Genomic DNA, 27,317 nt, shown 5'->3' on the forward strand with positions numbered 1-27,317 from the left:
CCATGTCAAATGAATTGGTACAATGGCCAGATTCAGAGAGAATGATACAGATTCCCCCCTAGAAACCTCCAGCACCTCGGGAGAGTAGATAAAACTTTGGGAAATCTTTCAAGAGTTCCCTAAAATTAGACTTTTCTAACGGCATACATGTTTTTCCATGGATTATTTGTGTTTGTTCTCAAAGGGTTTTTTGTTTATTACATGAGGGAATTGAGGGAGAAGTCACACTGTATCTTTACAATATAGCTTTCAACAACATCATTGGTGAGATTTTATAATCTTGACAAATGTGCAGAAGTCTCAGTATGCTTGATAAAGGTCCTTACAAGACAATGCAATGGAATTATTAACATATTACAACGTCTGTCTTGTACTTATGGGCATGGATGAATACTATTGCAAATATTCTGGTATCCTGGGTACCTTTAGTGAAATCCTCAGCATATTCTGTAATTCCCCAGCTTCAATTTCCTGTGAATGTTCAAGATCATCTAGCAGCGATGATGTGAATGAACCACTATGACAGACAGTTAATAAAAATTATGCTAATGACTTTGCAGGCCACGGTTTCCCTGGGTGGTCTTTTGGTCCTTTTTCTTACAGAACCTTTAGCTCACGTTCTTAAACATTTAAATCAGTTGCTGTTGTAACTCTACAAAACCTGCACGGGAATTGGCATCTCTGAGCGTGTCTGCAGATATTCTAGAGCATGCTTTTCTGGTACTGAGCTGTCCCAGTTACACCATGTTATGCAATGTATGAAATGACCCGTGTTTCTATTAAGTTACTCCCTTAATTACTCTCCCAGGTATTGGCGAAGGTCACTCACCAAACCTCTCTCTGAGTCTTCAACATTTTGTATTTGGTTCAGGGAAAAGACGTAATTGGAAAATATCAGTTTCACATTCACATTATAGTGATCAGGCAAAGTAGCATTTTTTAAAAATCTCCAAAATTAGAAGTGCCTGTCTCACAAGCAGCAGCATTCTCAGACGGCTCTTAGTAGCAATTATGAGATACTTGCAATGAGAGGTGAGGCTGGCGTCATTTATAATTACAAATTTATAAAATATCATAATTGTGGGATTTATCATTTCAATTATATCATAATGCCTTAGCTTTGAGAGTTCCACATGAGTAGTATCACAAAGTACTTCTTTTCAGTGATTACTATTTTATCTCCTTTGGAAAGAGAGAAGATCAATCTATGAATCTAGAAAACAGGATTAACCCGAATCACTATAACCACACACAACCCAAGCATCCTAAGCACAAGAGTCTCAGCAATTTCTGAGTACAGATTTTATTCAATAGTTGGTTACATTTTTATTAAAGAATTTATACTTTCCATTTTCTTCAGATTTCCTTTGATCAGGATCCTGTTCTTAATGCTAGAATACCTGCTGGGATAGAGAAAGGTGATTTTGGGGAACAACCATAAGATAACTGTGCTTGTTCAGATGAAAAACGCATCACGGCTAATCACATTTTAAAATCTTCGAGTCTGGGACTTAGCAACTCAGAGGAACCATTCACTAACAGCATCGTTGTTTCCAACTTGTGTCACGATAATTCTGGAGACAAGAAGACAGAGAAAGCAATCGTCACTAACTTTGTCAAAGCAGGCTGTACCCCATGCTGTCAGGTCTCCTGGAATATATACCTAAATTCAAACCCAGAAGCTGTCCAGCAAGAGGGAGAAAGTCTGGCTTTGTAGAGGTAGATGAGGATTGGCATTTACTTACATTCAGAGAATAAACTCCTGCCCTGTCATGCTGAGTAGGGCTTTCCCATAAATTCAACTCTAATTGTATTCAACCCAAGAGTCAACTTTGTTTCATTTTCCCTGTGTTTTTCCTCTAAGTTAGAGCCTCTGTTCCCTGGGGTGTTGCAACCTCAGCAGTCTAACATCTCAAAACAGGCTCCCTCTGACTCTCTTAGCTTCAGCGAGCACCTTGAACTCTTTCTTCAGTGATCTGTCTTTAACAAATACATAACACAGGCTAAGAAGACCTTTTCCTTCCAATTTTTAAATCCACATTTATTTGAAGAAGTTTATATATGCCTAACTGTTTACCCTCAAATCACCAAGAGAATTGATAGTGAGGCTGATTTGATCACCAGGAAAGCTTTATAAATTATGATACATTTTCAGAAAACTTTTAGACATTTTTCTACAGGAAATTGGGTTTCTTCTGACTATAGCTAATGTGGAGCTTCAAATCTCAGCTCATCTGCTTCTACATGATTGAAACAACCTCTATACTTGGAGACACGCATTTACTTAACCCACAAGGCAATTTCTTTCCTCCATATTTTGTAATCAAATTTTAAAATGTTTAGCAGAGATACGGTGTGAATATCTACTAATTCCAGAGCAGCCCAATTTAGAAATATGCAGACCTACAATACTCCTTCAGTGTGTGTGTTTTTTTTTTTTAATTGAAGCATAGTTGATTCACATTGTGTTAGTTTCAGGTGCACAGCAAAGTGATACACACACACACACACGTGTGTATATATATTCTTTTTCATATTCTTTTCCAGTGTGTATTTTAAATGTAGAAAAATCTGACCTCTGAACTACCAGTTTCAGTTAGAATTTTGAGATAAACAATACCAATCCCTGGTCTTTAAAATATAATTTCAGGTGAACTCAGTACTTGGGAAATATAAGTGAATTAATAGAATTAATTGAAATGTATAAAGACAGATGAAGACACCTTAATTAGAAAGCACACATATGCGTCTAGGTTCTTCACTTCTGAACCTTCTTAAAGAATCTACTGTTTCACCAGAGCTGAGATGTTCTCCTTTTAATATAACAGCAAAATAACAATTCTGTATGTTCCCAGAGTAAAAACAAGGATTGTGCTGATATCATATTTACAACCATCTCTTCCCCGTGTTATTCGTTTATCTCTTCCTCAGCTCGGGTCTTTCATCAGTCAGTCAGCGAAGGTCAGACTCACCTCAACGGCTCAGCACACCAGTCTTCTTTCCATTCCATCTGGAGGCAGGAAATCTGAATCTCTACCATGCTGACCTTATTGTTTTACAAGCTATTGATTGTGGCTATCAAGTCCCAACAGTTCACCGGGGTCAGTCTCTGGAAAAAGAAAGGTAGAAAGAGAAGCCACGTTCCTCTCCCTCCTTCCACCGCACTGACTCCTCCATTAGTTAGATTTGGGTGTAATTAGGATGAATCACTGCAGGCGGCGGCCCCGGTCTCTGCCACCCGCCAGTCGGCTTCACCTAGATTTTTGGCCATACATCAGCGTGCACATCTGGTAGTCATGAGGGATGTGCAGAGCGGAGAGGGGAGGTCAGCGCGAAGTGAATGGGTCCTCCACGGTGATGATTATAGAGTTACTGACGCGCAAATAGATGGCACGTATCACACTCCACAACACTTCGGAAGTGTAAATCTCACCTCTGACATGCCCTTTGGCGAGAGAGAGACTATATGAATCTTTTTCACATCACTAGAGCAGTTTTATACAAGGATACCCTGTCCTGGCATAACTCTCAGCCTCCAAGTGCTTTCCTTATCTATCAGGAGTACGCTTCTTCACCGTCATTTTTTTCAACATATGAAACCTTTCATACAGCAATCATTAAGCCACAGCACTTCTGCTTCACGTGTGATCTTCTCCCTGGGCTGTTTGCCTTCTAATCTTGATTCCTCTAGTAATACTACTATTTATTGAATGCTTGCAACACTCTAGGCATTGTGCTAGGTGATTAACATCATTCTGTAATTTAAACCTCAATAATCCTACAAGGAAGAGTTGTGCTGTTATCTCTACTTCATAGGTGAGAAGGCTGAGGCACAGTGCTCACAGTCACACAAATATTAAGTGCCAGAAACCAGACTTTGAACCCAGGAAATATGTCTCCATACCAGATTATCTCCTTTCCATTAAATGAACGAATAAATGAACTAAGCAATTACCCTCCAGCAACTCTGTGCCTGATCTGCTTGCTCAGTGCTGGGAATAGAAAAGTGAATCTGTCATTGTCCCTGAAGTACGGCCCAGAATAACAGCGGTATGTTCCCAAGTAGTGTTATCACAGGGTACAATTATAATAAACCAGCTAACACAGATTGTGTGTTACGTGCCGGACACTGCTTGAGATGCTTCCCCTTCCTTACTTGATACAAACGTCACAACTCACCAAGGCAGGAACTATTCTTATCCCCATTTTACAGGTAAGAAAAACAAAACACCGGAGAGTATAGCTGCCTGGTCAAGGACAGCCAGCTATCAAGGGGCAGATGTGAGGCACGAAGTGATGAGGGAAGAGCCAGAGACACATCGATAATGGAGTAGATTTCATAGAGGTAAACGCTTCCCTTCAGTTGAGAAAAATCAGGGAAGACTTTGTGGCAGAGATGGCATTTGATCTAGACCTTGAGATCTAAGAAGTAAGAGGATCAGCTAAGACATAGGTGCAGAAAAACACAGGGCAGGGCTTCCCTGGTGGCACAGTGGTTAAGAATCTGCCTGCCAATGCAGGGGACACAGGTTCGAGCCCTGGTCTGGGAAGATTCCACATGCTGCGGAACAGCTAAGCTTGTGGGCCACAACTACTGAGGCTGCACTCTAGAGACCACAAGCCACAACTACTGAGCCCACGTGCCACAACTACTGACGCCTGTGCACCTAGAGCCCATGCTCCACAACAAGAGAAGCCACCACGATGAGAAGCTCGTGCACCGCAGTGAAGATCCAATGCAGCCAATAAATAAAATAAATAAATTTATATTAAAAAAATACAGGGCAAATACTGAGAACAGTAAATACTTCAGAGGGAATTACACTGAGCACCGTAATAAATGAAGGCCATTGTTATATGAAATCACACGTGTGACACTTTTGAAAATTGTAAAGCACTATAGAATTTTTTAAAAATAAAAAACTAATTTTAAAAAATAAAAATAAATCCATGCTATGTAGATTTTAATCCCCATGGAATCCTTGAATCGGTGCTGTTCAATCACACAATGGTAAACAGGGTACAGAATTTAACTTGTAATTCACCTGTGAAAACAGAGGCACACGTTTTTAAAAAATGGTTCCTCCCATTTTCCACGCGGGACCTGGATTGTGGCAGGTGGAGTGGAGTGGCAGCCACGTGCCGCCCAGCTCGTGACTGTCACTGGTGTGATCTCAGGGCAGATTTTCTCACCTTGTTTTCATCAGGCACTGTGTCAGTCAGGGTCCCAACAGGAAACCAAAGGCACAGGGCAAATGGGATGCTTCTCTGGAGGGTCTGTTTTCACGGAGACTGTCGTAAAGGTGTGAGTGCAGCACAGAGTCAGCCGCCGGGACGGTGCAGGAAACTGGGACCAAGAGTCACAGTCTTTCCCTGGCTCCGCTTACAGGCATGAGAGACAGAGCGGTCAGGACCCAGAAATGTGAGACAGCCCGTAGAGGAGGTGACCTTGAAGGCAGCAGTGACCCTCAGTGGAGGGCAACAGCCTGTCTGAGGAAACCTTGAAGGGAGCGAAGGAACTAAATGCTTTATTTCCCTCCTACCCTGTAGATCTGGGGGAGGGGGAAGGGGAGCGATGGGCGGGACTGCCCACGGGCCTAAGCCAACCGGCAGCCCGAGGGCGCGGGCGCCACGGGTGCTGTCCAAATAAGTCAGCATTGGGAGGAGGGCGTGGGGATGCCTGGAGGGGCGAAAGGAGCACATCTCGGACATGTGCACAAAAACGTGTGCCGCATGTACGTAATGACTGTCGGTTCTTCAGGAACATGCGGTTTGAATAATCATTAAATATGAGGGGATGCCCCTGACGTCCACCGACTGCTTTAGATGATTCCACAGGGTCACTTGAACCTACCGACCACCTTAACAGGGACTTCTTATACCTCCAGAGTAAATATACACTGCAGGCACTAAGATATGCAAACAATTATGTTATAACGCTTGATTCAGACAAAAGAAACTCCAAGGAAAATCATTTGACATTTGATATTTATTTTAATGGTTGAAGGGTTTTTTAAATAGGTATGGAGTTTTGCATGAAAACGTCCATTTAGATCTCGGTTACAGGCTGAAATCCCCTGGAGAGCTCTGAAAAACACTGATGCCTGGGACCCACCCCGAGAGATTCAGTGCTACTGGTCTGGGTTCCACTCTGCCACCAGAAGTTCTAGGTATTCCCCAGCAGAGTCTGATTTATATTCAAGGATAAGCATCACTGCTTTAGCCTATAGTGATGATTTACATAACATAATTGTTTTATTTATCAGACATAATATAATTGTATTATTCCTATTAACTCATATGACATTTAGTCTTCTTCAAAAATCAATCATAAGGACCTCCTAGGTGGCGCAGTGGTAAAGAATCTGCCTGCCAATGCAGGGGACACGGGTTCGAGCCCTGCTCTGGGAAGATTGCACATGCCGCAGAGCAACTAAGCCCGTGCACCACAACTATTGAGCCTGTGCTCTAGAGCCCGTGAGCCACAACCATTGAGCCTGTGTGCGGCAACTACTGAAGCCCACGCACCTAGAGCCCATGCTCCGCAACAAGAGAAGCCACTACAATGAGGAGCCGGTGCACCACAATGAAGAGTAGCCCCCGCTCACAGCAACTAGAGAAAGCCCACGTGCAGCAACGAAGCCCCAATGCAGCCAATAAATATATAAAATAAATAAATAAATAAATTTTTTTAAAAATCAGTCATAAGACAATCTACCATATTGTTAAATAAACAGAAATTCACACAGGAACCTCGCCACCACCCCTTTAGTTTCACTCCACGTCAACCTTACCTGAATCAATTATGTTTTACATGGAAAGCCTACATTTTATCCTAAACTTGCTAAGGAAACAAGTTATTGAAGCACTGACATGTTTAAACTACTACGATGGTGGTTTGAGTATAAAGAGAAATTACAGAAGTGAAAACACTAAGGGGAATTGCTAGACATGAAGAGAAAAGCATGGACTTTGATATCTGAGAGCCCTAGGGACTAATTCTGATACTAGCTCTTTCGACCTTGCCCTTCCAAGTGTGGCCCATGGACCAGCAAACAGCTTCAGCGTCACCTGGGAGCTTCTCAGGCATGCAAATTCTCAGGTCCCAACTCAGACCTACTGAATCTGAATCTGCACTTTAATGAGACCTCCAGGTGATCTGAATGTACATGACAGTCTGAGAAGCATGGAAGTACTGGATGTAGAGCATATTCACCAGGGCTAGGTGCAACTGCAGGTGGAAATACACAAGCAATAGTGGTTTAAACACCATCAGAGTTTATATTTCTCTTTCATTCAAAAGAACTCCAGAGGTAGGTGGTCTCGAGTTGATGTCATGTTCTGTGCTGTAGAAGCTATACTGCGAGGGCTTTCCCGTTCCTCGTGATGGTCTCCTCTCACAATCTAAGAAGGCTGTTGGAGCACCAGCCATCATATCAACTTACGTTCCTGACAGAGGAAAGAAGAAAGTGGGGGGCGGGGAGAGATACACTCTCACTTTTAAGGACACTTCTCCGAAGTCACACACATGTGCGAAAACCTCATTGGCCAGAATGTAATCCCACTTGACTGCAACAGATGCTTTAAAAGCAATCTTCACGCCAGGCATTCTTATAGCCAGTTAGTAATCCAGAGAGTTTATTACTGATGAAGTTGGAAGGAGTAAATATTGGGAAACAACCAGCATTTCAGGTAGCGTGGAGCCTTGGGCATATTCCTGAATCTAGTATTCCTCTATGCAAAATGGGACTCATCATAGCCACGTAGGAAAATTATCATGAAGATGAAGTGAATGTAAAACATCTCACACATAGTAGGGCCTCAGTAAGTAAGAGCTCTTATTATCTTAGAAGGAATGCTTCAAGATTTCAGTTGCTACATTATACACAGTGCTGGTCAAAAAAATAGCAAGTAAATGTTAAATGTTATTGCAAATATTAAACATCGATTACAACTTTGTCTTTTAGAAAATTCGGGTACAAGCAGATCCTACGGGAGGTTTTATCAACTACAGTGGCATTTTCCCTGCACCACACCGTGGCAGTCCTGTCCAGCATCCTTTATCAGTGCTAGATGAGGGTGCCTGTGAAAGAAAAAGCAGCACAGCATAGGAGTTAGGGACTGGACTCTGAAACCAGACCATCTGAGGTTGAATTTGGCCCCATTGCTTTACAGCTGTGCTATTTTTGTCATCACGTCTCAGCTTCTGTAAAGCTGAAATCATAATTCCCACCTCACGGGGTTATTGCGAGGATTACCTGAGTGGATATAAGTAGAAGCACTTAGAAAAGTGCCAAGCTTGTAGTAAGAGTTAAGTGTTTGCTATCACTATCAACCATGCAACTTGGGCTGAATTGTGTGCTAGGAAAAAGTCTTTTTCTGCAGCAGGATTTGTCTGTTAAATAATGCATCCGTTTACCAACCAGGATTTAGTTAACATGCAAAGGTCATTCACACAGCTAATTCTTGGCTTTAGAAAGTATAAGAAAAAAATCAATAAATACACAATTAAAAAGAAAAGGAATTAACGTTTTCATATTTACACGGCTGGCACTCTTAGAAGCCTTCCTGATGAATACTCGCTGAAACTACAATCAATAAAGGGAAGGATTTGAAGATCACATCTCCCAAGAAATAGGCAGCAAATGGAGAAAAAGTTCATTCAAGTCCTTTAGGATATAAAAGAATAGAGTTAATTTTAGATAAAGTATTTAGTTGAATGAGGGTGATTCAAAAATTGCCTCGGTTAGAACACATTGAAGGTTTTCCCTCTGCGAGGAGACAGGTTCCTGCCCCATTTGCATTCATGTAGTTTATATTGTTCTTACCTAATGAGATATAGAAAACCTCCCAAACATTGACACATTTAAAGCATGCTTCACTCAGCATGAAGGTTTGAGACCGTCAAGGATACCTTGAGCATCCTCAGATTCCAACAACTTGTCAGACAAATTAGCACCTTCTCAACCAAGGGTAAAATTGAGTTTCACATTTCTCCCTGGTGGGGAAAAAAGAACGAAGGAGAAAATCACTCTGGTTTAATGCTTCCTTTGTTAAGACAAATACAGAGAGCCTTATCATCTCGGTACCACTCTCCCTGACCTCCTGATTTTTAATTCATTGGTTTTAAATGATCCTTGACAGTCAAGATCCTTTTGTCAACTCCTATGTGCTTACCCCAGAAGTCAGACTTTCTGACTTTTATTAGTCAAGCTTATTTCTCTTTGTGTGCATTTAACAAGCCAGTCTTAAAGAAAAAATTAAATTGTGCTAACGTGATGAAAAATGTAGGTCATAAATCGTAAATAAGATTAGATCTTAAAATCTTATAGATGGTCACTTTTTAAATTTTATAGATGTTTTAAAAATTCAGTTGCACCCAGTTTGCGGTCCAAGTTAACTACTTCAGGGCGTTAGAGGATCACACTAATTGCTCTAAAGTTCCTCCACGGACGCTTGAGAAGAATGCTACCTTGTACTTGTGTGCAAAGTTTACCGTGTTCCCCCTGCCGTTCTTTTTTCTGCAAGAATCTTTTCATTTTGTAAAATGGGATAAAATACATGAAAAAAACGCTTTGAAAAGTATTTTGTGTGTTATTGTCATTATAGTAAAAACCATATCTTTCCAGAGATCAATCTTATAAAACTTCTAAGCTCCAGAAAAACTTCAGAAACCCCTCCCAGAAAGAACCTCTTTAGCGGTTAATCAAACCCCACACACCTGGCAACAGATGGATATTAAAAAAGCAAAGCTGGTGTCATCAGGGAGAACTTGGCAGCGGTCCTTCTCTGACACCTTGACTGACCCACTCACTCTGGGGGGAGAAGGATGAGCTTCACCGACAGCAGGATCTATGCTTATGAAGATACTTTTTTCAGTGGAACCCAAAGCAGGTAGGAGAATGGATAAAATGCAGAAGAGGCAAGAAGAAGAGTCATAGAGTTAGAAAATTGGAAAAAATCTGGGAAATCATCTTCTCCAATCCCCTCATCTTTCAGAAAATAGGAACCAAGCGCCTCTAAATGACTTACCCATGGTCACGTCACTACCCTGACTCTCAGTGGCAGTGACCACGGCAGGAGTAGTGGGAAAGGCACCATGTGGACGTCAGCAGGGGGTGTTCCCCCACTACCGTGGCAGAGAATACAACCAGCGACCGAGCAGGAGGTGGGACAGGAGGCGGGATGGAGGCTCCCACGTGGGGAGGCGGGATGGGGTAAAGCAGATGGCCCCCCTTAATGTGGGAGGGTGGAGGGGTGGGTACACAGTCCACAAAAGGCTGAGAAAGGGGGAGCTCCTCCTACCTGACTGCTGAGCTCCACAGTGCAGGTCTCCTTTGGCTTTAGACTCTCAAACATCCCGTCCGGGGTCTCCAGCCTGCTGACTGCAGGTCTTTGGGACCTTGCAGCCTCCGTGTCATTTGAGCCAATTTCTTATTATAATGAATCTCTTTATATATACATATATACACACATATGTATATATATATATAAAGAGTATATATATATAGTGTGTGTGAGTGTATACAGAGTATGCGTATTTATAGAGAGTATATGTGCATATATGTGTGTGTATAAATATACACATAGCCTATTGGTTTTGTTTCTCTGAAGCACTCTAAAACTCACAACCTCATTAATTTTTAGCCAAATATATACTCCCTTTCCTATAAGAGTTCAGCTCTTTGTGGCTGGAACTCATCTCAGAATACTAATCAGTCCAGTGGTATTCAGCCAACTGGTACCCCAAAATTCCAACGACACTGACATCGGCTGAGAGTTTTAGCAGTTGCTGTGTCAAAGCAAAAGGGGTTAAAAAGCTTTTCGGAGGGATAAACCCAAGGCTACTTTTGGATGAAGATAGGAGTCAAGTAATAACATTGGAACTCGTCAAAATGATTTAAAAATAGGAGGCAATTCTAATTTGGCTTCTGACCCAGTTGACCATGGGAAGTGCTGGGCTGGCAAAACGCTGCTACAGCGATAATAGCACTTCCCATTTAAAATGGGTGAGAAGTAAATGTGCTCGCGGGAACATGGACGTTTTGTTTTCCTTTCTACCTGGAAGAAGCACAGCAGGGCAGTTATTTGAACTCACAATCAACAGGCGTGGACATTTTTACTGTAATTATGACATCATTATACTCAAGGTTCCTAATGGCTTTAAAAAATAAAATTAAAATTAAATATGTAGGCGGTACAGTAATCTTTAAAAGTCATCATCCAACCACTAAATGTAAGCTGTAATCCTGAATGGGATTCTGGGCCTGGAAAAGGTCACAATCAACAAATTTAACTAAGATCTGAAGATGACTGAATGGAATTAAAGTCACATGAATTCCCCTGTTTTGATGGTTTTGTCAGGCTCAGGTGACATGCTAACTTTGGGAGAAGCTGGGGGGAGGGCATACGGGAACTCCTTGTTCTGTTTTTGCAACATTCTTCTAGGTCTAAAATTATTTCAAAATAAAAAGGTAAAAGTGTTCAATTAAATCACAAAGTCCCAGTTAAACCACAAAGTTGCGGCATGAGGCACCGCATGAGTTAGCTCTCTCCAGAGCTCTTCCCCTCCGCTAGGCTAACCACAGTGGAGCAATTCATTACCATCAGGGTGTTTCCCTTCATTTACCACTTCCTGCTTGCTGGGGCTGAAGCATCCCAGTTGAGTTCATTTCCAATTCCGTGAAAAGGAAAGGGAAGCTGTTGAAAGTGGGATGTGATTGTGATACCACAGCAGCCTCGGTGCGCTGACTGGCAGCCAGGGATGTGCTGCATTCGGGAAACAGGAACCCGCCCCTTGTAACGTGTGCACATCCTAGGCAATTACAAATTTAAAAACGAAAAGCCAGAAACTCCGTGGTGTGAATTTTCCGTGCCAGTCAAAATGTCATTCTTCAGCAGAAACCAAGCAAGGAAAGTTATAACAGAAACATGGAAGCAGTTCCTTTCTCTGCTGCTTTCCTTAGGTACCACACTGCCATTTCTTTCTTTTTTTTTAATTAAAGTTGATTTACAAAGTTGTGTTCATTTCTGCTGTACAGCAAAGTGATTCAGTTATACACACATATACGTTCTTTTTTTAATAATCTCTTTCATTATGGTGTATCCCAGGATATTGAATATAGCTCCCTGTGTTCTACAGTGGGACCTTGTTGTTTATCCATCCTATATATTAGTTTGCATCTGCTAATCCCAAACTCCCAATACTTCCCTCCCTCACCACCCTCCTTGGCAACCACAAGTCTGTTCTCTATGCCTGCAAGTCTGTTTCTGTTTCATAGATAGGTTCATTTATGTCATATTTTAGATTCCACACATAAGTGATATGACATTTGTCTTTCTCTGTCTGACTTACTTCATTTAGTATGAAAATCTCTAGGTCCATCTATGTTGCTGCAGATGGCATTATTACATTCTTTTGTGGCCGAGTAGTTTTCCATTGTATATATGTACCATATCTTCTTTATCCATTCATCTTTCGATGCACATGTAGGTGGCTTCCATGGAAGCACTATTGTAAATAGTGCTGCTGTGAACATAGGGGTGCCTGTGTCTTTTTGAATTATGGTTTTCTCTGGATATATGCCCAGGAGTGGAATTGCTAGATCATATGATAATTCTATTTTTAGTTCTTTGAGGCACCTCCAAAATACTGTTCTCTGTAGTGGCTTCACCAGCTTACATTCCCACCAACAGTGTAGAAGGGTTCTTTTTCTCCACACCCTCTCTAGCATTTGTTTTTTGTAGACTTTTTTAATGATAGCCATTCTGACCAATGTAAGTTGGTATCTCATTGTGACATTGCCATTTCTGGCTAGAAAATTCATACCATAAACCAGGGTGTTCATCATCTCTTGGTTTCAGGCAACATAGTCAGACTCTCTGAACCTCCTACCATTCTGTCAATTACACTCTATAACAATGCAACAACCCAACAGCTAGAATGTTTGTACATCATCTGCAGCATAAAAAGGTTTTGCGTGTTTTTCTGCATGTTTCTCAGGGGAAATAAATGTGTGGTGGTATGAGAGGGATACTTGAGCCTCCCTCCTCACCCCGACTATTTTGGAAGAAACAGGTGTTGTTTTACACCTCCTGCACTGGACAGGACCACTCATCAGGTGCAAATGTTATAACCTATGTCTGATCCTAACATTGGCAGGAAACTTTTGGGTAGTGTTACATCTCATAAAGAACAAGAGGCAATTTGTTAACGAGATGAAGACATACGACCTTTTAAACCATGAGTCCATAACTGTGCTATTTTGACCCAAACGATGCTGCAAACTTCTATCCCGATAGTGGGCTGTCTCATGGTCAATCTTAGAAAAATAAAGAATCAAGAGGAGTCTTCCAAGTGAAACCTTGGCCAAGGCAGATGACCTTTTCCATCATCTGTCCTAGCATGATTTAAATGTGTTGGGTAGAGCTGGTGGATATTACTTTTTGAGAAAGGAAAGTTAAAAAAAAATGCAAAGGTGGATTTTGAACTGTTGCAGAATGCAAGCAGTGTTACAAAGTGGTCCGTGGTTCTCACGTAGGTGTGGGTATAGAGCAAGGACACGAGCTGTAGAACTTTTCACCCAGCTTTGTCTGTACGCAGATGAAGATAATTAGAACCACCACAAGCAAATCACAAAACAAGGGAATTTGTCTTTAATGACGCAGTCTTCCCTCTTCTGCCCCAGTTCTCTCACTTCAAGAAACCTGGACTTTTCTGTCCCCAGAGAGCCTGTCCCCAGGGCAAGGCTCTCTGGGGACAGAACAGGCTCAAACCAGACAGGCTCTGGCACCTGTATTTACCTTCCTGCCCATATCCCATTCTCCCAAGATGTGAGCTCTTCCAAGTGTGCTCAGACTTTCAATTCTGTGGACTGGGAAGCTTTGTTTTCTTTTAAAAGGATGAGGGTGGGGGCAGGCAGGGACTAGATCTGCTGAGACGCAAAGCTTTCTTTCCTGACTCCGTAAAGCAAAGGTTACACATTTTGCTTCTTTTAAGGAACCAGAGGTGCTGAATCAACAAGTGAGTCTCCCTAAACCCTTTCCTGGAAAAGCCTCAGCTCCTCCCTGGATCCTTATTCTCCAGCTCCCTTTCCTGTTAGCTCACCCCTCCTCTCTGTCCATCTCTGGCTGGTCTATTTCCTCTGCTTCCCACACTCCAGCACCTAGAAAAATCTACAGATTAAGGTAAGAGAGAAGAAAAAGGGCTCGTGGGATCTGCTGAAAAGCAGAGGCTCTCAGGAGATTTGTAAGATGACAGAAAGAATCCATACCTTTTAATGATGGATTTAAAAAATAACTCATACTTTAAATTATATATTTAAAAAAACAAAGTGATTGAGGTCAAAGTAACCCCCATTGTAAAAGAGTAATGTAAAAATTTTACCAAAAAAAAAAAAATTCAAGTACACCTGAGTGGCAGTAACGATAGATGTGAGGATGAAACAGGGCAGGTTATTTGGAGAACTTTGTTGATTACAAAGAGGAAGTTAAGCCATGAAGTTAGACTGTGTAAAATGCTCATGATGTTATTACTAGATATTGAAAGAATTATAGAAATTATCTCATTTCATTTCTTATCCAAAGGAGGAAAATCTTATATTCTAATTAAAAACATATATTTCCAAACACAGGAGGTGAGGAGGTGTGAATCTTTACTAACTGTGAGTTCTCAGGCAAAAGTTTACCTTTTCTGGTCCTGAGAGAAGGCTAGGGTCATCTAACCCCAACTAGCCTCTCGGATTCTACGGTAGGATGCACATAGCTTTCAATCTAGGCTGATTTATAAGGTGTTACAATGGTGTTTATAAATTTTACTAAATATATGTTAGACTTAATGTATCGATACATTTAGTTCAACTTAAGAATAAAATCTTCATAGTTTAAAATTCATTACTTCGAGCATCACTCCCTGCTCTTGCAACAAAATGGACAATCAAAACAAGAGGAACGTATATTGTGTGTAATGCTGCCTTATTGATACGTGTTCATGATGTTGAGCTCCTGACAATAGATAATTCATATTTCTGGATGAGACCAAGAGTATCTTAGAGACCCCTTCTGTGAGTTTCCAAGTTTTCATCCAACACTCTGAGATAACCAACACCAAGTCTCTACATACAGGTGGACAACAGGCACATGAAAAGATGCTCAACATCACTAATTATTAGAGAAATTCAAATCAAAACTACAATGAGGCATCACCTCACTCTTTTCAGAATGGCCATCATCAAAAAGTCTACAAATAACAAATTCTGGAGGGGGTGTATAGAAAAGGGAACCCTCCCACACTATTAGTGGGAATGTAAATTGGTACAATCACTATGAAAAACAGTACAGAGTTTCCTCAAAAAGCTAAAAATAGAGCTACCATATGATCCAGCAATCCTACTCCTGGACATATATACAGACAAAACCATAATTCAAAAAGACACATGCACCCCTATGTTCATAGCAGCACTATTCACAATAGCCAAGACATGGAAACAACCTACATGTCCATCAACAGATGAATGGATATAGCAGATATGGTACATACATACAACGAAATACTACTCAGCTATAAGAAAGAATGAAATAATGCCATTTGCAGCAACATGGATGCAACTAGAGATTATCATACTAAGTGAAATAAGTCAGAAAGAGGAAGACCAGTGCCACATGATACCACTTACATGTGGGATCTAAAATATGACACAAATGAACTTATGTACAAAGCAGAAACAGACTCACACACATAGAGGACAGACTTGTGTTGCTAGGTGGGCGGGGGGGGTGGTGAGGGAGGGATGGAGTGGGAGTTTGGGATTAGCAGATGCAAACTATTATATATATAATGGCTAAACAACAGGTCCTACTGTACAGCACAGGGAACTATAGTCAATATCCTGTAATACACCATAATGGAAAAGAATATCAAAAAGACTGTATATGTGTGTATAACTGAGTCACTTTGCTGTAGAGGATAAATTAACAGAACACTGTAAATCAACTATATTTCAATTAAATTTTAAAAAAGTTCTTTCCTCTTATATTTTCCCTGCCAAAGCTGTCAAACAAGGAGGCGCCACCCATTAGCCAGAAAATTAAAATTAAAAAAAAACACATTTATCTACAGGAATATGTGTCCTTTACTTAGGAAAGTATGACAGGAAGTCCTGATCAAGATGGCGGAGTAGGAGGACGTGCGCTCACTCCCTCTTGCAAGAGCACCGGAATTACAACTAACTGCTGAACAATCATTGACAGAAAGACACTGGAACTCACAAAAAAGACACCCCACAACCAGAGACAAAGGAGAAGCCACAATGAGACGGTAGGAGGGGTGCAATCATGTTAAAATCAAATTCCATACATGCTGGATGAGTGACTCACATGCTGGAGAACAGTTGTACTGCAGAAGTCCACCCACTAAAGTGAGGGTTCTGGGCCCCACGTCAGGCTTCCCAACCTGGGAGTCCAGCAATGCAAGGAGGAAACCCCAGAGAATCAGACTTTGAAAGCCAGTGGGATTTGACTGTAGGACCTCCACAGAACTGGGGGAAACAGAGACTCCACTCTTGGAGGGCACACAAAAAAAATGTGCTCACCAGGTCCCAGGGAGAAGGGGCAGTGACCCCATAGGAAATTGAACCAGACCTATGTGCTGGTATTGGAGGGTTGCCTGCAGAGGTGGGGGGCAGCTGTGGCTCACCGAGGAGATGCAGGCACTGGTGGCAGGGGTTCTGGGAACTGCTCATTGGTGTGAGCCCTCCCAGAGTCCACCATTAGCCCCACCAAAGAGCCTGTAATCTCCAGTGCTAGGTAGCCTCAGGCCAAACAACCAACAAGGTGGGAACACAGCCTCACCCACTGGCAGACAAGCAGATTAAAATCTTACTGAGCTCTGCCCACCAAATTGGATTAAAGTCTTACTGAGCTCCACCCATCCAGCCCTACCCACCATCAGTCCCTCCCATCAGAAAGCACCCAGGAGCCTCCTAGACAGCTTCCTCCACAAGAGGGCAGACAGCAGTATCAAGCAGTATCAGCAGTATTTAATCTTGTGGAACTGAAAACCACAGCCACAGAAAGATAGGGAAAATGAAAAGGGAGGAGACTTTGTACCAGATGAAGGGACAAGATAAAAGCCCAGAAAAACAACTAAATGAAGAGGACATAGGCACCCTTCCAGAAAAAGAATTCAGAATAATGATGGTGGAGATGATCCAGGACTTTGAAAAAAGACTGGATGCAAAGACTGAAAAGCTGCAAGAAAAGTTTACCAAAGACCTAGAAGAATTAAAGGGCAAACAAACAGAGATATGCAACACAATAACTGAAATGAAAAATACACTGGAAGAAACCAATAGCAGATTAACTGAGGCAGAAGGGTGAATAAGTGACCTGGAAGACAGAATGGTGATAATCACTGATGTAGAAAAGAATAAAGAAAAACGAATGAAAAGAACTGAAGACAGCCTAAGAGACCTCTGGGACAACATTAAATGCACCAACATTCGCATTATAGGGGTCCCAGAAGGAGAAGAAAGAGAAAAAAGACCTGAGAAAATATTGGAAGAGATTACAGTTGAAAACTTCCCTAACATGGGAAAGGAAATAGCTACCCAAGTCCAGGAAGCACAGAGTCCCAGGCAGGATAAACCCAAGGAGAAACGCACCAAGACATACAGTAGTCAAACTGACAAAAATTAAAGACAGAGAAAAGCTATTAAAAGCAACAAGGGAAAAACGACAAATAACATACAAAGGAACTCCCATAAGGTTAACAGCTGATTTCTCAGCAGAAACTCTGCAAGCCAGAAGGGAGTGGCAGGATATATTTCAAGTGATGAAAGGGAAGAACCTACAACCAAGAATACTCTACCCAGCAAGGATCTCATTCAGACTCGATGGAGAAATCAAAAGCTTTACAAACAAGCAACAGCTAAGAGAATTCAGCACCACCACACCAGCCCTACAACAAATGCTAAAGGAACTTCTCTAAGCAGGAAACATAAGAGAAGAAAAGGACCTACAAAAACAAACACAAAACAATTAAGAAAATGGTAATAGGAACATACATATTGATAATTACCTTGAATATAAATGGACTAAATGCACCAACCAAAAGACACAGACTGGCTGAATGGATACAAAAATGAAACCCATATATATGCTGTCTCCAAGAGACCCACTTCAGACCTAGGGACACATACAGATGGAAAGTGAGGGGATGGAAAAATATATTCCATACAAATGGAAATCAAAAGAAAGCTGGAGTAGCGATACTCATATTAGATAAAATAGACTTTAAAATAAAAAATGTTACAAGAGACAAGAAAGGACACTACATAAAGACCAAGGAATCAATCCAAGAAGAAGAAATAACAATTATAAATATATATATGCACCCAATATAGAAGCACCTCAATACATAAGGCAAATGCTAACAACTATGAAAGAGGAAATCGACAGTAACACAATCATAGTGGGGGACTTTAACACCCCACTTACACCAATGGACAGATCATCCACACAGAAAATTAATAAGGAAACACAAGCTTTAAATGACACAATAAATCAACTTGATTTAATAGATAGCTACAGGACATTACATCCAAATACAGCAGATTACACATTCTTCTCAAGTGCACATGGAACATTCTCCAGGATAGATCACATTTTGGGTCATAAATCAAGCCTTGGTAAATTCAAGAAAATTAAAATCATATCAAGCATCTTTTCCTACCACAACACTATGAGATTAGAAATCAATTACTGGAAAAAAAACTGTAAAAAACACTAACACATGGAGGCTAAACAATAAGCTACTAAATAACCAACAGATCACTGAAGAAATCAAAGAGGAAATCAAAAAATACCTAGAGACAAATGACAATGAAAACACAATGATCCAAAACCTATGGCTTGCAGCAAAGGCAGTTCTAAGAGGGAAGTTTATAGCAATACAATCCTACCTCAAGAAGCAAGAAAAACCCCAAATAAACAATCTAACCTTATACCTAAAGAAACTAGAGAGGGAAGAGCAAACAAAACCCAAAATTAGTAGACAGAGAGAAATCATAAAGATCAGAGCAGAAATAAATGAAATAGAAACAAAGAAAACAATATCAAAAATCAATAAAACTAAAAGCTAGTTCTTTGAGAAGATAAATAAAATCGATACACCTCTAGTGAGACTCATCAAGAAAAAGAGGGAGAGGACTCAAATCAATAAAATTAGAAAGGAAACAGGAGAAGTTACAATGGACACCACAAACATAAAAAGCACCATAAGAGACTACTACAAGCAACTATATGCCAATAAAATGGACAATCTGGATGAAATGGACAGATTCTTAGAAAGGTATAAACTTCCAATACTGAATCAGGAAGACATAGAAAAAATATGAACAGACCAGTCACAAGTAATGAAATTGAAACTGTGATTAAAAATCTCCCAACAAACAAAAGTCCAGGACCAGATGGATTCACAGGTGAATTTTATCAAACATTTAGAGACGAGCTAACACCCATCCTTCTCAAACTCTTCCAAAACATTGCAGAGGAAGGAACACTCCCAAACTCATTTTATGAGGCCACCATCACCCTGATACAAAAACCAGACAAAGATACTACAAAAAAAGAAAATTACAGACCAATATCACTGATGAATTTAGATGCAAATATCCTCAACAAAATACAAACCAACAGAATCCAACAACACATTAAAGGGATCACACACCATGATCAAGTGGGGTTTATCCCTGGAAAGCAAGGATTCTTCAATATATGCAAATCAATCAATGTGATACACCATATTAACAAACTGAAGGATAAAAACCACATGATCATCTCAATAGATGCAGAAAAAGCTTTTGACAAAAATTCAACACCCATTTATGATAAAAACTCTCCAGAAGGAGGGTATAGAGGGAACCTACCTCAACATAATAAAGGCCATATATAACAAACCCACAGCAAACATCAATCTCAATGGTGAAAAACTGAAAGCATTCCCTCTAAGATCAGGAACAAGACAAGGATGTCCACTCTCGCCACTACTATTCAACATAGTTTTGGAAGTCCTTGCCACAGCCATCGGAGAAGAAAAAGAAATAAAAGGAATCCAAATTGGAAAAGAAGTAAAATTGTCACTGTTCACAGATGACATGATATTATACATAGAAAATCCTAAAGATGCCACCAGAAAACTACTTGAGGTAATCAATGAATTCGGTAAAATTGCAGGACACAAAGTTAACACACAGAAATCTCTTGCATTTCTATACACTAACAATGAAAGATCAGAAAGAGAAATTAAGGAAACAATCCCATTCACCATTGCAACAAAAAGAATACAATACCTAGGAATAAACATAACCAAGGAGGTAAAAGACCTGTACTTAGAAAACTAGAAGACACTAATGAAAGAAATCAAAGATGACATAAACAGATGGAGGGACGTACCATGTTCTTGGACTGGAAGAATCAAAATTGAGAAAATGACTATACTACCCAGAGCAATTTACAGATTCAATGCAATCCCTATCAAATTACCAATGGCATTTTTCACAGAACTAGAACAGGAAATTTTATGATTTGTATGGAAACACAAAAGACCCCGAATAGCCAAAGCAATCTTGAGAAGGAAAGACAGAGTTGGTGGAATCAGGCTTCCTGACTTCAGGCTATACTATAAGGCTACAGTGATCAAGACAGTATGGTACTGGCACAAAAACAGAAATATAGATCAATGGAACAGGATAGAAAGACCAGAGATAAACTATGGGCAGCTAATCTATGACAAAGGAGCCAAGGATATACAATGGAGAAAAGGCAGCCTCTTCAAGAAGTGGTGCTGGGAAAACTGGACAGCTACATGGGAAAGAATGAAATTAGAACACTCTTTAACACCATACACAAAAATAAACTCAAAATGGATTAAAGACCTAAATGTAAGGCCAGACACTATAAAACTCCTAGAGGAAAACATGGGAAGAACACTCTTTGATATAAATAACAGCAAGATCTTTTTTGATCCACCCTCTAGAGTAATGGAGATAAAAAACAAAAATAAGTAAGTGGGACCTAACGAAACTTCAAAGCTTCTGCACAGCAAAGGAAACTATAAGCAAGACGAAAAGACAACCCTCAGAATGGCAAAAAATATTTTCAAATGAATCAACAGACAAAGGATTAATCTCCAAAATATATAAACAGTTCATCTAGCTCAATATCAAAAAACAAGCAACCCAATCAAAAAATGGGCAGAAGACCTCAATAGGCATTTCTCCAAAGAAGACATATGAATGGCCAAGAGGTACATGAAAAGCTGCTCAACATCACCAATTATTAGAGAAATGCAAATCAAAACTACAATGAGGTATCACCGCCCACCGGTTAGAATGGGCATCATCAGAAAATCTACAAATAGTAAATGCTGGAGAGGGTTTGGAGAAAAGGGAATGCTCTTGCCCTGTTGGTGGGAATGTAAATTGATACAGCAACTATGGAGAACAATATGGAGGTTCCTTGCAAAACTAAAAACAGAACTACCATATGACCCAGCAATCCCACTGCGGGGCATATACCTGGAGAAAACCATAATTCAAAAAGACACATGCACTCCAATGTTCATTGCAGCACTATTTACAATAGCCAGGACATGGAAGCAACCTAAATGTCCTTCAGCAGATGAATGGATAGAGAAGATGTGGTACATACATACAATGGAACATTACTCAGCTGTAAAAAGGAATGAAATTGGGACACTTGTAGAGACATGGATGGACCTAGAGACTGTCATACAGAGTGAAGTGAGTCAGAAAGAGAAAAACAAATATCGTATGTTAACACATATATGTGGACTATAGAAGAATGGTACAAATCAACTGGTTTGCAAGGCAGCAATAGAGCCACAGATGTAGAGAACAAACATGGACACCAAGTGGGGAAAGCAGGGAGGGTTAGGGGGAATGAATTGGGAGACTGGGATACCAGATTGTACACTCTAAATATATGCTGTTTATTGTCTGTTAACTGTATCTCAATAAAACTTCTTAAAAAAGAAAAAAAAAAGAATGTAAGGCTGGTGAAGGGAAAAAAATATGAAGAAATTCCACATATATGATACCAGCCCTCCACCTTCACTGGATACTGATTGTGATTGACTCACAAAACACCCTCTCCAACTCAAACTGAGGAAGGCTACTTAAACATGACAATTTTAAAGCTTTTAAAGGAGCTAATTAATTCATTTGTTAGTTCCATACAAATAAGGTCCATTTTTATTTTCTTAGCCTCAGGCCTAGACTCTCCAAAGGCTGTAAAGTCTGCATAATGATTTCATCTGAATTTCATCTGAGGGAGTGCTATTTTGGAGCAATTACATGACCAAATTATATTAGTCATCTCAGAGAAACCTCAGACCAAGTTCCCACAGGTACCCCTGCTCATCCTGCTTCTCTCTGTGTCACCACCGACGTGAAGGAGTTGAAAATTCCAGCATTATAAGTTGATGTTATTGGCCTTTTGGAGCTTTTTGTGGATTTGCTCCTGGTAAGTTAATATAAATTATCGTGTAACCAAAGTTTAAGAAATTGTAGTGCATTACACAACATTGTTAATCAACTATACTCCAATATAAAATGAAAAGTTTTTTAAAAAAAGAAAAATGAAATTTTAGTGCATTTATAAAGCTGAAATTAAACTGAGTCTTAAAAAATAAAATTAAACTTACTTTGACTCGCACCATTTGGAAGAAGTCTAATATCCCAGCTACCTCCTCTTGGTCTAACCTGAGTTAACTCCAATTAGGAAGTAACTGTTAGTGGCCTTTCACTCTAGTAATGGCTAATGAACAACTCACTCCAGATACACTGGGAAACTTGAAGAAGTCAGGATATTTGGCCGGGAAGTTACCTTTGCTGGTGAATTATTCTATGAGCCTCCCAGACAACAGAACAAAGTGCCCCAGATATTAAGCTAGCATCCACCTGACTCAGCATCATCAGTGTGCCTTCTGAAAGGGGGAAATTGCTTCTATAAGCTTTCTTGCTTTGAGAAAAATGGTCTTAGGGACTTCATTCTGCCATAACCCAATCAGACTCTCTTCCTTTCTTTTTTCTTCTTATTTTTTTGCCCTTCTTTCTGTTCACCCACTATCCAGCCCTGTCCCCACCAACAGCAAAGGACTACATTGGTAGAGAGCAATGAACATACTTTGCAGCAAACTGGAAAGTAACTCCATTCGGTAAAAGCACTGCCTTTCCCCTTCAATAAAATTGCACCACGATTCTTTATTATTCCGCCATGCATTTCTGGAAAACACCTAAGTCTAAAAAGGTGTCCCAACCTTGTGACTTCCAGGAATGGAATACTTATTTATATATTTTTTAATTATGACTAATGAGTCTATGAGTGCAGTTGCAAATCACCTGGAGATTGTTTTACTGATGCAAGAGAAGAGGATTTGTATAAGTTTACAGCAGAGTAATAGTTTACAGTTTCATCCGAGGCTTCTAGATGGCCCCTCTGAAATCAAAATCTGTTCCTTCAAGCACCCTCAAAATGATAAACACCAAATATCCACGAATGTTAGAGACGGAGGGTGGGAACACCACATCCCAAGTGTAATGTAATAGAGAAGAACTTCTGTGTTCTATTACAAGTCAGTCACTAGAGGGATGTTGCCTATAAGCTGAAATTATATATAATGGCCCTTCTTTGGGAACCCTGCCTCCTAGGTAATGAGTGTTAAGCTAAAATACCTTTGTTTAGCTCTGGGAAACCTCCTGACGAGGCCCACCTGTTAATAGCTGCAGGAAGGAAGAAATTCACACATCCCCTCTGAGTCTGGCCAGAACCAGGACCTTACCTCTTTCCCTTTTAGTATAAATGAAGCCTGAATTCTAACTTGGGGAGATGGTTCTTTGGGAAACTAGCCCACCATCTTCTCTGCCTGCTGGCTTTCTGCATAAAATTGCTATTCCTTGACCCAAAAACTCGTTCTCGATTTATTGGCCTGTTGTGCAGTGACCAGTAGGAGCTTGGACCCGGTAATAGTATCACGAGTTCCTGGAGGAGATTCAGGTGTGTTCCCAGACGTGGCTCCCCATCAAAAGTACGGGGAGCTTCCTGGGCAGATCCCTAAACCACTTCACTCATCAAGAGATGACTGCCCTGGACTGAGTCAAGAAGCCTTTCTGGGGAAAATATTCACAGTCTGAAGAACGGGTAGAAGTGAGAAGTGAATGATGGCCAAGGGCGGTGAGGATTCTAGACCTGGGGAAGAAAATGTGCCAAAGTCCTGTGGTGAGCAGAGCAGGGCCGTGGCATGTCCCCAGAGTCAGAGAGGGGGCCAGACCACAGAGGACAAAGGGAAGTGCCAAGAAGCCCCTGGCGATGTGAGTGGAGGCCAGTGCATGGGGGCTTTGTGGTCATCCACCCCCTGGGAGGAAGAACACCCTCGACCTCATGTCTTGTCTCCCCTGTCGTAGTGTCTGTTAGACCACCCAGCCAGGAACGGTTTTCTTCCTAGATGATTATAAATTCCAAAAAAAATCCCTGCTGCACTAGCATTTGCCTTAGGTCACCAAAAGTGAGAGCTGGGGCTAAAAGGGACTGGCCACCTATCCAGCTGCTGGAGGTGTCCCAACGAATCCTTGGCCTCTGGCTCCATCTAAGGAGGATATTTGGACTCCAGGTAATAAAGGATAAGATTTCTGAGATATTAGCCCCTGTTCTTTTTTTCCTGGCATTTCCCCTTTTACCTTCAAGCAGCCCCCCAACAGTGTTCTTTGCCTCGGGGCAGGGAGGTACCAGGCAGAAGACAAAACCTGCAAAGATGTATGCCTTCTGAAAGCCCATTCCTTTAGGGAAACCTAAGGAACTAGAGTTTGATTCAATGTGATCTTAAATAGACTAACTTATATGGAATTAAAAATTCAACTCCTCAGCCACGCCAGCCACATTTCGAGTGTCCAGTGGCCACATGTGGCTGTGATACTGGACAGGGCAGATGTAGAACATCCTCACACCAGCTGCACTGGACAGTGCTGCCCTGAAGCAGAGACAAAATACCTATGAGAAGCAGAGGTGCGGGATAAGCAGTTTATCCTCCAAGAAACTACCAACTTCTGTCTTTAAGAGAGCAGGAAAAAGACATTTATGCTCCCTTCTTCCCTCAGTAATCACCCTAAAACAACAACAAAAATGAGCAAGTGAGATGTAATTTCCATTGGAGGAAAAGACAGCAAGGATCTAACAGCTCTGTGGGAGATATCAAGACAAGAGCTCTGTGGCTGGAGAAAGCCTACAGAGTGTGGCTCTCAAGGTGGTGAACAGGCTGTGGAGTGATTCCAACAAGTCCTCACCTTGAGTGAGCATTTGGGGGAATTGGATGGGGACCTGCCTAGGATCACGTTTGGCAAAGTGGAGAAGCGGCGTGTGGGCTGCATGGAGATACACGGATACTTGGTCTTTGCTGAAAGTCATTTTCCAGGAGGCAAGGTGTGAGGAGAGGGGCTCTGAGTAGATAGCAGTCTTATAACTGCAGGTCCCCTTCTGGGGGGAAAATAAGTTTAAAAGAATTCACTCAACCACATAAACTAGTGCCGTGAGGAGATCTCCTAAGAGTCAGGGAGAGTACTGTTTGCACCGAAACCACCCTGGACTGTTCCCCAGAGCCTACTAAGAGCTGGTCCAGAGGAACTCATCTCAGTTCAGGATTAGTAATAAATAATGATAGTAATAATAATAATAATAATGGAACAAGCACAGGAACTGTCTACAGATAACATAAGGGAAAAAGGGAAGGAAAGGAACAGGAGAAAAAATAAACAAATGGTAGAAAAAGAAAGTTCACCAGAAGAATGTTACCACGTAGCTGATAAAAATTAGAACCGAATATACTTCTATAAACTAATAATAATTCTTTAAAACAAGAGCTAAAGCAGAGTTGAGAGAAGACACAGCAAGAAAATAAAAGATGAGCAATTAGAGTTCAGGAAAAATTGGAAGGAAGAAAACCCATCATGTAAATAAAAGCCATGATGGAAACAAAAATAGACAAATACGCGCTGCATGCAGCACGGTACAGGACAAGAAGGACCAACGCTTCATAAAAAGTGGGCAAAATAAATGGAAATGAACAAATGATTTTAAAGGAATGGAAAGAAAATAGTAAATACAAAAGACAGAAAAGATAAATTATACATAATTGGTGTCACCAATAGAGAATAAGACAGAGAAAAAAATTTAAAAATATACAATTCAAGAAAACACTCCTATACTTAGGAAAAAACATTATTGGAGAAACATCATTATTTTACTAATGAAAAGAAGGGTATTAAGTGACCTTTAAAGTATGCACAGTGTCACAGATATCACAATATTCCCTGGTCCTTTGTGCATACTCACTGACCTCTAGCCACCGGTAGGGATGTCTCCATGCCTGAGGGCATCCCTCCAACTGTGAAGGGCTTCTCTGCCCACACACAAGGCAGGCCGAGCGTGCCAGAGGATTAATATTAATTATTAATGTAATATTTTATTATTGTACTGGTTAATATTTATATCACAATTAAAGTGAAAAGTTGGTGGGAATGTAAATCAGTGCAGTCATAGAAAACAGTATAGCGCTTCCTCAAAAAATTAAAAATCTGAGGGTAAGTCAAAAATTATCTGCACTCCGGTTATATCAAAACTTCTGTAAATTCTATAGCCAGCGTGTGAATAATTTTCAACTCACCCTCATAGAACTACCATCTGATCCAGCAATTCCACTTCTGGGAATTTAACTGAAGAAAAAGAAAACTCTAACTCGAAAGATATGTACACACCATGTTCACTGCAGTATCATTTACAGTAGCCAAGATATGGAAACAACCCAAGTGTCCACTGATGGTTGAATGGATAAAATGTGGTGTATATACATATATACAATGGAATAGTATTTGGTCATAAAAAAGAAGCAAATCCTGCCTTTTGCACAACATGGATGGACTTGGAGGGCATTATGCTAAGTGAAATAAGTCAGACAGAGAAAGACAAATACTGTATGCTCTCACTTACATGTGAAATCTTGAAGAAAAAAAAAAGCTCGTAGATACAGAGAACAGAAGGGTAGTTGCCAGAAGTTGGGGGATGGGCAAAATGGGTGAAGGTGGTCAAAAAGCACAAATTTTCGGGTATAAAATAAATCAGTCCTGGGGAAGTAGTTTACACCATGATGTCTATAGTTAACAATACTGTATGCGTGTTTGAAAGCTGCTAAGAGAGTAAGTCTTAAAAGTTCTCATCATAAGAAAGAAAAAGTTTTGTAACTATGTATG

General features: G+C 40.7%; 1 long non-coding RNA gene across 1 annotated transcript; it reads right to left on the bottom strand.

Moving 5' to 3' along the window:
* Nucleotides 1–1,323: 1,323 nt before the first annotated feature.
* LOC130847924 (uncharacterized) lies at nucleotides 1,324–22,786 on the bottom strand. The gene is made up of 3 exons (XR_009052504.1): nucleotides 22,724–22,786; nucleotides 2,973–3,109; nucleotides 1,324–1,574 (listed from the first exon to the last, which is right to left on the bottom strand). It is a non-coding gene; the product is annotated as an uncharacterized LOC130847924 (long non-coding RNA).
* Nucleotides 22,787–27,317: the final 4,531 nt, after the last annotated feature.

The sequence above is a fragment of the Hippopotamus amphibius genome, chromosome 3, assembly GCF_030028045.1.
Source record: "Hippopotamus amphibius kiboko isolate mHipAmp2 chromosome 3, mHipAmp2.hap2, whole genome shotgun sequence".
NCBI classification, from domain to species: domain Eukaryota; kingdom Metazoa; phylum Chordata; class Mammalia; order Artiodactyla; family Hippopotamidae; genus Hippopotamus; species Hippopotamus amphibius.